The sequence below is a fragment of the Cupressus sempervirens genome, chromosome 5, assembly GCF_028749045.1.
Source record: "Cupressus sempervirens isolate cs-2001-9-10 chromosome 5, ASM2874904v1, whole genome shotgun sequence".
NCBI lineage: Eukaryota > Viridiplantae > Streptophyta > Pinopsida > Cupressales > Cupressaceae > Cupressus > Cupressus sempervirens.
This window is the reverse complement of record NC_143122.1, coordinates 509,242,944-509,259,273: the sequence shown is the minus strand read 5'-3', so window position 1 is coordinate 509,259,273 and position 16,330 is coordinate 509,242,944.

Sequence of the window (16,330 nt, the reverse complement as noted above, 5' to 3'; positions counted from 1 at the left end):
TCAAATTAACTTTACCTATAATCATTATAAGGTTTTATCTCAATCATGTCATCATGAATCATATCCAACATTGAAATCATTCAAAAGTTCATCATTGATTGTTTTAATAGTTACCTTGCTTTATTCTTGTCCTTCTAACTTTCTCAATTCATCACATAAATGAGAGTTATCATAAACTTAGTATCACATCACATCACTTGACTTGACTTTAATTTATAATAGAAACACTTAATGCTCACTTTAACTTATTATTTTCTCTAATGATTATGTGGTAACATGTTAAAATACTTAGTCAAATAGTTGACATCAATTACAATAATATAATCGATTATCCTATCATCAAATCATTTTCTAGTCTTTATCAATCCTTCAACAAGATTTATTTTTACCAATATCACCAATAATCACCATTGTTATACCAAAAATATCCCTAGTGTTTTCTTGCCAAATTAGTTACACCAACAATCTCATCCTTTCACATTGGTCGGAACACTTTATGATCACATATCACTATAGATAGAAGTGGAAATATTTTTATCACTATTCTTCCTATACTCCCCTTTAGTTGATATTTTTCTCTTTACTCCCCCTTTTTAATATCTTCAATTTTTTCTCTATCAATCATCTTCTCTTTGACTCCTTTTGTCTATAGTGATTCTCTCCTCAATATTTTCAATTTCATCTATATCTCATCTCATCCTCCTTTGACAACAAGGCTAAAGGCAAATAAATAGCCTTCTTGCATTTACCTCTCATTGTTGTCCTTCTTATATCTAACCTATTCTATTTGACCTTATCTCTTATGCATGCTAAGACTTGTCCCTCTATGGAGGAATCCACCTATACATCAATTCATGCTTATGATCTTCTATTTTAAGCATGTGAGTTGATGCAACTTGCATCTTACTTCTACTTTATAAAAGATAGGGGAAGTACCCCTAGTCTACCTTTGAGATATTTAAATCTATTTTAGCCGTTTGGTAAATATGTTTGCAACTTGCTCCTTGGTAGGGATGTGTATAGCTCTATACTTTTTCTTTGAGTGCATCACTAATATCTTTGAAATATTTATAGCACCTGTATTATCAAAATGTATCCCAACAGGTTTATTTACTTTTTCATGAATTCCTTCAAGAGTTTTCTTGCTTCAAATTACTAGCTAACCATTTATAGAAACAACAACATAATCAACATTATAGGTATATTTCTTACTTTTCCGTGAAACCAATCTTTCTCTAAGATAGATAGATACTCCACTTGAATTTTTGTATCAACAACATCATCAGTCTAATCAGTATATATATATGAACTTTGATTGGAATCACCCTCTTTTTCATACCACAAACCACAACCCTTTATTCCTTTAAGATATATGAATATTATCTTTATAGAAGTCAAATGAGAATCCTTTGGATTTGATGAAAATCTAGCAACTATGTCAGCTGCATGTACAATGTTCAATCTTCAATGAACAACATATTGAACCTTTCCTATCAATGACTTGTACAATTTTTTATTTACCTCTTTAGAATCATCTTGGATAATTTGAAACTTGTTATCATAGGTGTACCAATAGGTTTTGAATCTTCCATGCCAAATGTCTTTAGAATCCCCTTGACATACTTTGACTATTTTATGTAGATACCATTCTTCATCAATTGTACCTAAATTCCAATAAAGAATTTGATCCCTCTCATCTCAAAATCCTTCCTCACTTCATCACCAAATAGTCTACTCATTATTTAATTCCACCAATATTAAATCATCAACAAATATTTTACCAATTAGTATTCTCTCCTCATTTTCAGTTTTAAGATACAAATTATTGTTATCGCTTGTTCTTATGAATTATGTTTCAATTAAACAGGAATGCAGCCTTTCATAGCTCTTGGTGTTTACTTTAATCCATACAGTACCTTGTATAATTTGTAAAGCATGCACTTACCTTTTTGGTGGAGAGAATCTAGTACAAATTCATGGTTGATTAGTTTTTTGTGATATAATAAGGTTTTTTATATCATGAGATCAACCACAAGCTGAAAAGGTCCAAATTGTAAGGCTTAAGAGCCCAACGGTAGTTTATAAACCTTGAACCTCATTTAGACCATAGGGCCTTAGTAGGATGCTTAGGATAGATTTTTTTATTCTTAGAAATTTATTGGATAAGGTTTTGACTTAATTTGGAATTTATAAAGGCAAAATTGCCAAAGATGCAACATTATTGCAAAAAGTACAAAATATTGTCAAAATGCAAAATTGCAAAAGTTGCTCAGTGAGTTAAAACTTCCTATAAAAGTTTCATACCTTTTAAAATGGTGGTTGTGGTCATTGGGAGAGTCCGTATAAACAAATTTAAATTTCTCACTATAGAGGAAGAAGATAGTAATATTTTGTTGTTGAATCAATAAGGAAATAACCAAATTTTGTCTCAAATTTATTGTTTCTTGAATTTGTACAGCTTGGTACATGTTCCATTAGTATGGATGGATAGATATTTAAATTAAATTTTACTTGTACTAGGTTTGGTTTGGTTTGGTTTTGTATTTTTTGAAGCAAGTTAGAAGTCATTTTGTTTAAATTGGTTTGAAACCAAAGGCTTCTAGAAAATTGAATTAAGCAATTTAGGAGCTTGAAAAAGTGGTTGATTCTCTATGAGAATAAATCTAAGTCAGCCATCCAATTCATCTAATGGATTTTATGAAAGGGTTTGCCAAGATTTCTTCATTTTATCCAAAATGGGGAAAGACTTCTTAAAGCCTAGAATTAGGTGAACTTTGATTTGAACCCTAGGAGTTTGTAGAGGTGTTAAGGGTGTATAAATCACCTGATAGGACAAAGTAGACCTTTTTGAAGGTGTGTGCAAAGAATCCAAGTTTGAAGGAAGGTGAGAAAGCCCATAGAACACAGATTTTGTCATGCTCTTTGCATCATCTTTCTCTACAACATATCCTTCAAGTTTTTCTATGTGTACCTCTTCTTCAAGTATGTGGTTTAGAAAAGTAGATTTCATGTCCATTTGATAAAATTTGAATTATTGGTATGGTGGATATGCTAGCAGTATTCTAACTCATTCCAAACCTGAAATAGGTGCAAGTGTCGCCATAGTCATGACCTTCCTATTAAGCAAATCCTTTGTACACTAATATTTCCTTGTTCCTTATTATCTCTCCAATTCAGTTTATTTCTAAGAACCCACTTAGTACTTATTACATTTTTTCCATTGGGTATGGTTACTAATGACCTTGTTTTGTTTTTCTCAATTTTATAAATCTCTTCATTCATTTATTTCATTCAATTGTCATCATTTAATGCATCTCTAAATATCCTAGCTTCATCCTTGAATAGTTATCAACAAAGATTATAAAATACTTATCAATGTGATAACTTTTAGTTATAATAGAACCACATTAATCAGTATGTATCAAATCTAGGATGTATCAAATATAGGATGTTCTCTGAAGAATAGACTTTACTAGTAAATCTTGAACTAATCATTTTTCCTAACTGACATTCTTTGCACACTGCATTCTCATGTTTACCCAAAGTAGGGATACCTCTCAAACATTTCCTTTTAGTAACCTTAACTAGATTATGAAATACACATGAAAAAATAAAATTGTGTCATAACTAGCATTCTTTTGCTTTTTCAATGAAACAATAGCCAATTGAAGTATTCGATTTGAAAAGATTACCACTTGTCTGTTCGTCGATAGCAATTAGTTCGCCATACTTTTGTGATATCTTGCATTTGTCATTACTAAATTCAAATATAAATACTTTATTATTCACCTATGATCCACTCAAAAGGTTATACTTCAACCTATCTGCTCAATAAACTTCATCACAGGTAAATAACATAAGGAGAACCATTTCCAAATCTTACTGCACCTTCATCACATTTCTCCATTTGCATGAATTTTTTCTTGTCTACATTCATATGGTTATAAGAATCCACTAAAAATGATCTAGTCATCAGTATTATTTATGCTTGAAATTAAAAAAATTCTTCGTCATCTTCAACATCACTAGTAGATTATCTTCTTTCATAGAAAAAAACACTATCTTTTCATCATCAATATTTCCATTAGAATCATTTTCATCACTCTCATCATCTTTACCTATGTAACATGTCTTCTTTCTTTTGTCATTGTAGTTCTTGAATTTGTCTTTATTTTCATTCTCATTACTCTTCTTGTCTTTGTTAGGGAATTTGTGAGAAAAGTGACCAATCTGTCTAAAGTTCCAACAAGCAATAGGATTCTTTCCTTTGTATCTCCCTTTTCCTTTAAAAAACCTCTTTTCTATTAAAGACTCAAGTTCTCTCTCTCTCTCTCTCTCTCTCTCTCTCTCTCTCTCTCTCTCTCTCTCTCTCTCTCTCTCTCTCTCTCTCTCTCTCTCTCTCTCTCTCTCTCTCAAATAAACAATCATTATCATCTGAACTATGAGCAAAAAAATTTCCTTTTCTATTTGAACTATGGAAGCTTGAAAAGCAATTTCAATTGCAGGTAAACTATTATCAAAATTACTCAATTCAAATGCAGTCAACTTTACAACTAATGAATCCAATGTAACTTTATCTAAACTAACAGACCTTAACTCTAGAATAGCGTAAACTAACTGTATATCTAGGTGTTAGATTTTTTAGGATTTTACTTACAAGCTCATCATCTTCAAGTTTTCCTCTAGCTTCTCTGATAGTAGGATCGATCTCTTTCAACCTTGTATTGTACTGAGCAATATTTTCACCGTCTTGCATCCTCATCTACTTATATTTACCTTTAAATCAACCTTAACTTTTGATGCATGTTCATCGACTCCATGTACCTTAGCAGTGTGTCCCTTGTGTCCTTAGCATTGTCCATGCCCTTAATATCAACATACTATGTATCTTGTAAAGCACTAGCAATCTCTATCATCACTGAGTTATGAACCAATGCTTCTCTTCATGCATTTGCAAGAGAGGTTCCAATAGGTGGTGTATACTTTTAAGTAAGATACCCAACAACACTACCTAGAAGTCTTGATAAGTGTAACTTCAACCTACTTTCCCATGTGTCAAAGTTGCCCTTGTCCATTATGAATTTGGGTGCATCACTTCTATACATCTTATGATCTTTGCCCTTAGTTGTTTAGCCTCTTGAAGCATAGAACTAAAGCTTTGATGCCAATTGTAAGTATAGGATTGATTACCGAGAGGTTGGAGCGGGGGGGGAGGGGGCGGGGGGGGGGGGGGGGGGGAAGGGGGGGGGGGGGGTAATCATTTTTCACCAAATCAAACTTATCAATCTAATTAACCTTTTAGTCTCTTCTACTCCCTATCAACATAGTAGGTAAAATGAAGTTTTAAGTAAAAAATAACGTATGAAAATGGAACTCATTGGTGATACTAGGCATATAATCAATGACTGAGATTAGGCATATAATCAATGACTAGGACTAAGCATATGATCAATGACTAAGTGTCACAGCTAGTGTGTTAAGGAAAAGTAACAATTAAGAGGGATTTGTTGGCAACGATGATAAGTATGAATCAATTGAAGTGATCATAGTAAGAGACTCAAATTATGATAGCAATTTGTAAAGATGAGAGGTGAACAGTAACCTATGTGTTAGAAGATTATTGGTTAATATGTTCTTAAGTTTCTTGTGACAAAAGGATGATTAGATGATCGATGTGATCGAAGACAAAGGAATGATGGTCTATTTTATTGGTTGGAGTAATAATGATTTGGTAGTTAAAAGATAGAAACAAGAAAGGTGAGAAGATTTGAGATGAAGCTTGTGTAAATCAAACACATTTTCACTATCCTAGGGAATTGTACGAGAAACCCTAGTGTCAATCAAGGTATTGATCAAAAATTTGTTAAGAAATTAGGGATATATGAATTGAATATGGTATGAGTGTGGGAAGCTTGTAATTTGAATGAATTGTAATGATTAAGCGGCAAAAGAATGAGTACCTATATATTATAGTTTGAAAAGAAAGAAGTGTACGAGTGAAAGAAAATTAAAGTGTGTGTAATTAAAAAAGTGTGATCAAGTTGTGAAGTAGAGAGAATCTATTGAGAGAGTAGAGCATAAAGGATTTGATAGGCAAATAGTGCTACAAAAAAATCATTCAACTTGTTGTTTCCCAATAGTTGTAGCAAGAGCAATCTCTTAAATGGGTGGACCTTAACTAATATCTTTGTGTAAATCCTTTAACAGGGTGGACTCTCAAGAGTTCTAAATTATCTAGTGAAGTAGATCCTAATAGATATTCTTGTACTTCTAACAGTGTATAAATTACTCCTAGCATGGTGAACCCCAACAAAGGTTGTTTGTAAGCTCCTATTATGGAAAACCTTTTTATTGCAATAAAAGGCTTGTGGGTACCATCTCCAATGTTCACCCTCTAACAAGAGTTTCCATAATACTCAAATGATTGAGTTATGTGTGTTGCTTTTGTGATTGATCGATGAATTGAATTTGTTTCATTTCAGTAGTATTCAATAAGTGCTTGTAATAGTAAAAGTTTGAGATACCTTGATTGGTAGTTTGAATTAGTTGCATGTTTGTTATATACTTTCACCCCCCGGTATCATTTCATACATACAGTTGTTGTCTTATTACATTTGAAAAAAGGGCATAATGTTGATCATAAATCAACTTGGATAGAGTTTGAGTATGATAATAGCACTTGGTTTGGTACACTTCACATTATGAAGGAGGAAGTAGAGTATAGTGATGTTAGTTTGCCTCTTCATCACAAATAATGGTTTGGGATACTTGTTAGAGGGGGAGTTTTCTGGAAATTTGAAATTTTGTATAGCTCAAAGGGTGGATGGACTTTTTATTTGTGGGACCCAGGGGGATCTATTATGTGGTCATAATTATTTCAAAGAGTTAGCATAATGTTGAGCTCCAACCTTCATTTAACTAGCAGTGCTTTTGATCTTGGTTGGGGGGAGGTTCTCAATTGGATTAAGGATTTTCCCACATATGAGAGTGGCATATGGCATGTTAATTCAATAGATTATACACATTTAGTGATCCATAATCCTAGTATTAGTATGATTGATGCATTTTCATTTTGGGGGATTGATGAACATCGTCACAATTCTAGACATGTTATTTATATCCAAGTAGTGTAGTGGCTTTGTGTAGTAGCTTCCTTGAGATTGATATGGGATCCAGGAATTTCGATTACAACATGTAAATTCTAGTTGCTTGCGGGAAAGCAATCTTTGGAAATGGAGGACTATGATGTCCCCTTTTCTAACCATTAGCCTTTGATATGTCATCAACCTTTTTTCATCATTGCCTTGTGGGCTACCAAGTCTTTGCCAAGAGATAGGGTGAGTTTCAACATAGGCATCTTTGCTTTCAAACATATCAAAGTCAAGATAGAAGGAGTTCCTAATACGTACTCTTTATAGTAAATAAATTGGGATTCACATTTCCAATTTCACAATATTTGACATCAATAAGCTATTATACATGCTTTTGTGATATTTATTTTAATATCTAAAGATTAATTTGTTTTAACAAAGTGACTACAAAATTAAAATGGAGAATTAATAAGTCACTTTATCGTATAAAGTCATATTGTTCTCTTATGTGGGATAAAAGACAATTGAAAGGGAAAAGAGAATCAAAAAGATGAAGACGTGCAAGGGAATACAAAGAGGAGCTCACTTTCAACATGGTTGGATTTGTACTCGGGAGGTCAAATGGCAAGCATTGGAAAGAAAGGAAGGGTGATTTTCAAAATTTAAATTCTAAGAAGGGTGGGATTCCTTTGGACTGTTAGAATCAAATCCCTAGCTTAGAGCACGAGTCACAAAAGGAGGTCGGTTAGGGATCTTTTGATATAGGAGATCAGTTGGAGAAAGATGATGGGGACCCAATGTTATCCCCAATGTGGTGGTCAAGATTCCATCAGTTCAAAAAGTGGGTCTACTTGGCTGTGCTAAATGGTCGTCCCTTTTTTGGGTCAAGCCTACAAGTAAGTCCTCTTTCCCACCTGTTAAGATTCTTCCCGACGTGGAGAAAGGATCTTGTGCCATTGCCATTCTAGACGAGCTTGTGGATCATAGTATTAAATCCATGGCTTCCACCCTGGTCGAAAAATTCATTGGGCCAAGGCCAAATATTGATGTTGTGAGATCTTTTGTAAAGAATAAATGGGCCCTCAAAGGTCAAATTTCTATCACGGCCATGGCTAAGGGCTTTCTGTCTTATGATTTCTCATGTTTGGAAGACCTCTCTAACATTCTTTGTGAGGGGTCGTGGGCTTTTGGTCATTCCACTCTGGTTCTCCAGAAGTGGTCATCAAAAATGAATCTAAACGACTCATTCTTTGTGCAAGCCCAGTTTGGGTAAGGCTATCCAAGCTTCCCCTAGAGTTTTGGAATGAAGATGTCTTTGTGGGACTAGCTAGCTCCTTTAGGGAGCTTCTATCCATAGACCCAATTACTGCCTCTAAAAGACACCTCACTTATGCTTGTATTTGCATAGGAGTAAGGGAAGGTGTTGACATGCTAGAAACTACGGTTTTTCATTCCAAACTGGGTGTGCATGTTCAAAAACTTATTTATAAAACTATGTCATTTGCATGTTTCCTTTGTCTCAAATCAGGGCACAAGGAAAATCAATGTCCTAGCACAGAAAAGAGAAAAAGTAAGTCCATAGATACTTCTGTCAAGGGGAAGAAAATCATTTGGAAATAGAAAACTTCCAAGCTATCCAAGAACCAAGATGGTATTGTGGAAAAGAAAAAAACCTTTCGATAGGAAGGTGATCAAGGTATTGAAGGTGGTAATGGACCAATTGTCTCAGTTATGGATAAGAAGAACAACCTTGACTAGGAAGGAGACTAGAGAAAGGAAAGTGATAGAGGACCAAAAGTGTCTGAAATTGAGGGCCAAGCCACTGAAGCTACTACTATGACAGGAAATAATTTGTTGATCAAGAAAGAGTAGGATGTTGGTAGACCAGGGATTCCTCGGATAAAGAATTCACTGAAAATAGCTTCAAGAACCCTTAATAGCGGTGTTGGTGGTCTCCCCAGGGAGGAAACCCTCAACTTAAGTGATGGAATCATTGATGATGGGATTAATTAGGTTAGAAATGAACCAGATCTGTCTATTGTTCACCTGGCAATTCCATCTACATCCAAAGATCTGGGGATAAAGATTTTAGATCTTATTAACAATTCTTCTCTAGAACAGCTATCAAAATGGGAGGAATAGATTAACAGTTGCTCTCAAGACAATAAAGGTAATTGGAGTATGGTTAAAAAGAAGAAGAATCAAAATTGCGACCATCCTCCAATGTCCCCAATGATGACCAGAAGTAGAGTCAAGGCTGATGTTAGGGTAAAGTTTAAGTCTCCAAGTAGGAGAAGCCTGAATTAGACATTGCAGGACAAGACCAGAAAGAACTTGGCAGATGGGAGCCAGAGAACCATCAAAGATTACTCTGGAAAAAAGAGATAAAGATTATATCTTGGAACATAAGGGGCCTCAATGGTGCCCACAAGCAAGAGATAGTTAGGAATATGCTCAGAGACCAAATACCTGATCTTTTACTAATCCAAGAAACTAAAATGAGGAAAGATGTGGTAGGTAAGTTGTCCTTCAACAGAAATATGAGTAGTGAGGCTACAAACTCAAAGGGAGCTGCAAGGGGGGTGTTGATGATCTACAACAAAAAGGCTTTTCAAATTTCTACAGTTCATAATGAAGGTAATGCTCTCCTCTGTAAGGTTTTCCATGTACACAGTGGTGACTCTTGGTTTATTTTAAACTTGTATGCTCCCAACATTAAAAGGGAGAGAAGGGTCTTTTGGGCTAAGATCCTTGATGTTATTTGTAGATGTAACATAGATAAAGGAGTTATTATAGGGAATTTTAATTTCCCCCTTACTGATGATGAAAAAGCTGGTGGGCTAGCCCCGGATCAGGATAGTAAATTAGACCTCTCAAATTTTGTTAACAATCTGGCTTTCATGGATGTTGATCTCTCGAGGGGTAGTTTCACTTGGTCTAATAGGAGAATTGGTGCAGACTACATCCAGGTCCATCTTGACAGAACCCTTATTTCCCCTAATTAGATGCAAACCCACTCTTGCAGACTTTCCCTTCTCCCTAGAGTTGGTTCGGATCACTCTCCCATCTTGCTCTCTTTTAGTCCTCTGATGATCAAACGGAACTTCCCTTTTCATTTTGAGAAGATGTGGACTTCCCATCCGAACCTAGAAGCGAAGATTTCTTCTTGGTGGAATATTGACGTGGAAGGTACTGCAATGTTCAGGATAGCACAAAAATTGAAGAATGTAAAAAGAAACATTAAAGTTTGGAATAATTTGGACTTTGGGCATCTATTTCAGGAGGAGGATGAGAAGTTAGATCAGCTTTGTATTGTCTAGGAGAAGATTCAGCAGGAAGGTTATAACGACCTCAATAGGATTGAAGAAAGGTCAATTCTTTCTAATCTCCATAATATCATAAGTAAGGAAGAAGATTTTTGGAAGCAAAGATCAAGAGTTAATCAGCTCAAAGAGAGGGACCACAATACCAAGTTTTTCTATTTATCCACCTTAAAGCATTGGGCAAATAATAGGATTTCAAGCATTAGAAGGGGGCATACCTTGTTTACTAAGGATAATGAGATTGCAGATGAAGCTGTGCAGTTCTTCTCTTCTCTTCTTTCTAAGGATCCTTCTCTCTCCTTGACAGATCAAGAGGATTTTTTTAATACTATTCCTTCTCTGTTGCGGGATCACCACAATGCTATGCTAAAGGCTATTCCATCTCCACAAGAAATTTATCAAGCCCTTTTTTCTCTTCCTAGTGATAAAGCTCCTGGCCTGGATGAATTTCCAACTTTCTATTTCTAGATATATTGGGAGGTGGTCAAAAGGGATGTTGTGAAGGTTGTTCAAGAATTCTTTGGAACCAAGAACCTTTTGAAAGAACTCAATTCTACTTTTCTGGTGCTTATTCTGAAAATCCCGGGGGTTGACTCAATGGATAAGTTCAGATCCATTAGTCTTTGCAACTCTTTCTATAAAATCATCTCGAAAGTTTTGACCACTAGGCTTCTTAGTGTCCCTCACCTAATTATTTCCCCACATCAAATTGGTTTTGTCCCAGGGAGACAGATTTTAGACTCTATTATTACGGTTCATAAGGTGATTCATTCCTTGGAGGCTGGGAAGAGGGAAGGATTTCTGCTTAAGCTAGATCTGTCTAAAGCTTATGACAGGGTGGACTAGAATTTATTGATGGCTGTCCTCAAGGCCTTTCGTTTTGATGCCTAGGTTTGTAGACTCATCCTTCAACTTGTCTCAACCCCCTCCTTGTCCATTTTGGTCAATGGTTCTCCCTCGAATTCCTTCTTCCCCTCGAGAGGGTTGAGACAGGGCAACCCCTTATCCCTTTTTCTTTTCATTATTATGGTTTAGTGTTTGGGGAGTTTAAAACTGAGGAAAAGATAGGATCAGAGCCTGCATCGTCTCAAGCCTTCATCTGGGCAAACTTCTTTCACCCATCAGCAATTTGTGGATGATACTATCCTAGGTGGAGATGCATCGGTCTAGGAGGCCAAAGTGCTTAAAAGTATGTTGAATACATATACGAGTGGTTCTGGCCAGGCTATAAACTGGGATAAAAGTTTGATCTACTTTATTAACACACCTTTAAAGAGAAGAGGAAAATTGCTCGTATCTTAGGATGTGGTGTTGGGTCTTTTCCTGCAAGCTATCTTGGAATGCCATTAGGGTCTAAACCTCTGGATTCCTTCTAGAATAGTATCATAGATAGATTCAACAAGAAAATGGTTGGTTGAAAAGGTGCCACCCTCAGTTAGGCAGGCAAATGTACTTTGGTGAAATCTACCCTTCAAAATCTCCCTACTTATGCCCTCAGCCTCTTTGGGACCTCGGTTAAGCATGCTAACAGAATGGAGAAGATTCAGAGAGATTTCTTATGGACAGGTGTTGAAGATAATAAGAGATATCATCTTGTTGCATGGGATCATTTATGTCTCCCAAAATGCTATGGTGGTCTTGGTATTAGAAAAATTAGACATCTCAACAATTCCCTGTTAGCCAAGCAGATATGGCACATTGTTCAAAATTTAGAAGAATGGAGGGACATCATCGTGGAGAAATATCTAAGAAAGCAGTCTCTCAATTTTTTGTTTAGTGAGACTAAGATACCTCAAAGATCTTACATATGGAACGGCATTCTAAAGGCAAAATTTGTGGCCAAGTCTAAGGCAAAGTGGAAAGTAGGCAATGGTGAAAATATATTATTCTAGCAAGATAATTAGCTTTTCCAGGGACCTCTTATTGACCACCCTAATTTTGGGAGATGGGCAGAATTATGTATTAGAAGATTTGGTCTGAAAGTTAGTGACTACAGAGCTGGTCAAGGATGGCAAGATCTATCCCTAGTTTCTCAAGACCTCAAACCTTTGATGATTATCCTGAATGCTATGATCCTCAATAACAAGAAGGATGAAGTCATTTGCGGAGACAACTCAAATGGGCAATACTCTATTGCATCAAGTTACTTCTCACTGTGGGATAGATTAGAGAAACCCATCTAGGCAAAAGCCTAGATTCTTGGTCTTACCCCAAAAATTAACATATTCTTTTGGCTTCTCCTCCAAGAAAAAGTCCTTACCCTAAATAACTTGGTAAAGAAAGGTCAGATCATCCCTAACAGGTGCAGCCTTTGCAAGCAGAATTTGGAGATGGTTAACCACCTTTTTTTTCATTGTCCCTACTCCTCTGACATTTGGAATCTTTGACCAGGGACTATGGGGTTAGTTGGTGTATTCTGGCTAACATTCAAGTGTTCTTCGGACAATGGAATAGTGTGCACTTAGGAATGAAGACTCAGATGTTATTTTCTTGGTCTCTTCCGCACTTATGTTGGGGAATATGGAAAGAGCAAAATAACCATATCTTCAGAGACAAGGAATCCCCTATTTTTGTTATTGCTAAGAAAATTGAAGTTTCAATGAAGGAGGATTTTGCCATCAGAAAGGGAGGAGACATAGCTGAAGGAGGAAACAGCATAGAAAAGAAAAAGAACATGGATAGGAAAAGACAAGAGGCTAGGTGGCCTTTTCCCCCTGAAGAATGGCATAAAGCCAGCTTTGATGGGGCAGCCAAAGGGAATCCTAGTCCTACTGGCTATGGAGGAATTATTAGAAACAGTCAATGGGGTGGCATTGTGGCTTTTTTAACCCTCTTGGGTATCAGTCGAACCACTTTGCTGAGGCCAGTGCAGCTTGTCATATTGTTAAATTGGCCCTGGCTTCTGGGATAGAGAACCTTTGGTTGGAGGGGGGTTCTTTAAATATTATTAATATTTTAAACAGCCAATCCTTACTCTCTTAGACCATTGTGAATGTGGTGGAGATTAAATCTGACCTGGGCAAATTTAATAAGGTCCACATCAGCCATGTGTACAGGGAGGCCAACTTAGCCACGGACTGGTTTGCAAATGAAGCGGTAGTCAAAAACACAACGATGATGTGGCATAACAACAGCTTTCTGGGGGTTGTGAAAGATTTAATATTACTGGATCGTATCCAGGGAAGTACGAAGACAATCCAATATTAATTATGGAAAGATTTGTTAGTATGCACGTCAGACAAGGCATAAATGAAAATCATGTGAAGCCTTTAACTATCCATCATATCGAGTACATGTGGCACGCTTTATAGGTCGTTTTGCCTTCTACCATTACAATTTCCATATGTAAAAAAAATCAAGTTTCGAAATTTGAAGGAAGCTGAAGTTTGTGAGAGAACAGTGAGCAGGTGCAGGATTTTCGAACCAAAGGACATAATGGTAAGGGAGAGAAGTAGGAAGGAGCCGATGGAGGAGGCGGATAACTAGAGGAAAAACTCGAAGGTCTAGCATAAGCTAGAGAAGGGTGGTATTATGAGATTCATAGAAAAACTCCATGGATTCGATAAGGAGATCACTAAGATTATGGTGAAATCATGGAAGAATGGGCGTGTAAAAATCGATGGGATTACTCATCAGGTCACTATGGAACTGATTTCCTAGGTCACGAAGATCCTCTTGAAAAGGATATACTTCTTCAGAGACAAGAAAATGTCGACCAACGCAATCAAAGACTTTGTGAAGGATGAGGATGAAAGGAAGAAACTCATGAAGATTGAGACATGCTACGAAACAGAGTCGATTAAAAAGCTCTAAAGGTATGTCTTAAGGGTTATTATCGAATATATATCACTGGATACTAGGTTCAATAGAGTTAGAACTCATCACTTCGTTCTGCTAAACCATTTTAGGCATGGTTTAAAGATTTCCTTTCCTTTTTATCTTTTCACTTCAATGAGCAAGGGCATTGAGGGTTTTAAAAAGAAACCTACTGCAAACCCAGCCCTCCATGAGGGTTTGCTCCTAGTTTATGAGTATCTTAAGACTCAAACCAGGGGAAATCCCTTGAAGAAATTGGGGATGTATCTGAGGAAACTAAGAGCTCGAATTCTGAGGAAGTCTAAAGCATAAATTCAGAAGATGAAGACAACACCCCCTCAATAGACAAGAAGTCAAAGGAAGGGGAGAAAATCTCTTCCTCTACCAGCATCGCTCCTAGTAGAAAGAGCCCTCAGGGCTTAACCCCCAATCCCCCCAAGTTTGAGGAACACGTGGAGGAGCATAACGTTAAAGATGAGGATACGAAGTCGAAGAAAGAGATGAAGGGGGAGGACAGTGAAAAGGTTGAGGATATGACAATTATGTCGGGGAACCCCAAGAAAAGGAAGGTTGGCGAGGCTTCACTGCTGGAAGAACCAAATGACCAGTCGCCTGTGATTTCGGGCCCTGTCCCTCCTATTCCTTCACCATAGGGGAAAATTGAATCATAGGTGGAAGACAGTGGGGAGATGGTTTTGAAAGTCAAGAGGGAGTCATGGAGAAATTTCAACACAAAAACAGCAAAAATGGGGATTGTCAGGGAGATGATGAACCCCTAAGTGATGGAGGATAAAGATAGAAAAGTTCATTTCGATGAACTACTCGACCCAGCTTTGGTTGCAATTTTTGACAATGCGAGAGAATATGGGCTTAATTTGCTCAATAATGGTAAAAACAGCATGATAGATAACTTTTGATCTATCAAGTGGTTGTTTCATGAGATAGAAAAGCTCAAGGAGAAAAGGAGCCAGGAGGACAGCCATATGAGACAGGGACACCATGCTGACCAGGAGGATCGAATCACAAAGGTTGAAAATAGAGTTCTAAGGATGGAAGTTGCTAATCAGAACCTGGCTAATCAGGTGATTGCAACTTTGAACAACCTGAATGAGAATATCAATAGTCTAGGTGAATCTCTGAAGGACACCGGATTTGGCGAGGAAAAAGAAAATAAGACCAGTATGGACTTTAGGCAAGCCGAGGGAGAAAAGAAAGAGACCAAGGGATCGGTGGCTGATCTAAACCAAAATTAGGTGGGTACGGATAACCGGAGGGCCAATGAAGCTACAGAGACTCTACAGGTTCTAGATAGGGAGAACTAATAGTTACAGTTTTCATTTTTTGTTTTGTCCATATCTAGTGTTACAGGCTTTAGTTTCCTGGCCACGGGCCTGTATTTTCTAGCTTTCACTTATTGAAACTTAAAGATGAAAACTTTCAAGATTTACTGTAGATTGGACAGAAACCTTGTTCATCTTTAGAGTGGATTTGTGACAGAGTTCACCTTACATCTTATCCAATCTGGGTGTCACCTTCTGTATCTAAGATTAGAATACTTATATAGTTATTATATTGTTAGTTTATAATCCAAGAACTATTTCTAAGTGATTTGTATGAGCATTTGCTAGTGTATTTGTTGGTTTTATTTGCATGAGATCTCTGATAGATTTTTGAAATTTATTTGTAGTGAAATTTGGGGAAAGTGTCTATTCGGATAATTATAGTTTTGAACATTTAATTTGTTCCCATCTAGTTTTAGTCATTTCCTCGTCTTTGATAATACTCTTTCTAAACTTAAGTTGCTTATATTTCTAGATTGGATACTCTCTTAACTAAGAACTTTATTCTAAAATATGACATAATATTCTTTTTAATTTTCCTATGTTTTGGTCAATTGTCACTCTTGGAAAAGATGCTCTTATTAGAAATTTTGAAATATCCTCCATTTTTTCTTATGCTAGGGGTAATTTCAAAAGAGAACTTAGAATGAAGATTTCATAAGGAATTTTTCTTGAATTTCTCTTCAAGATAAGCTAGAATCTTCACAATTTTTACTAACTTGGTGCCCAATGGCTTTTTCCCCAATGTAACAATTATATT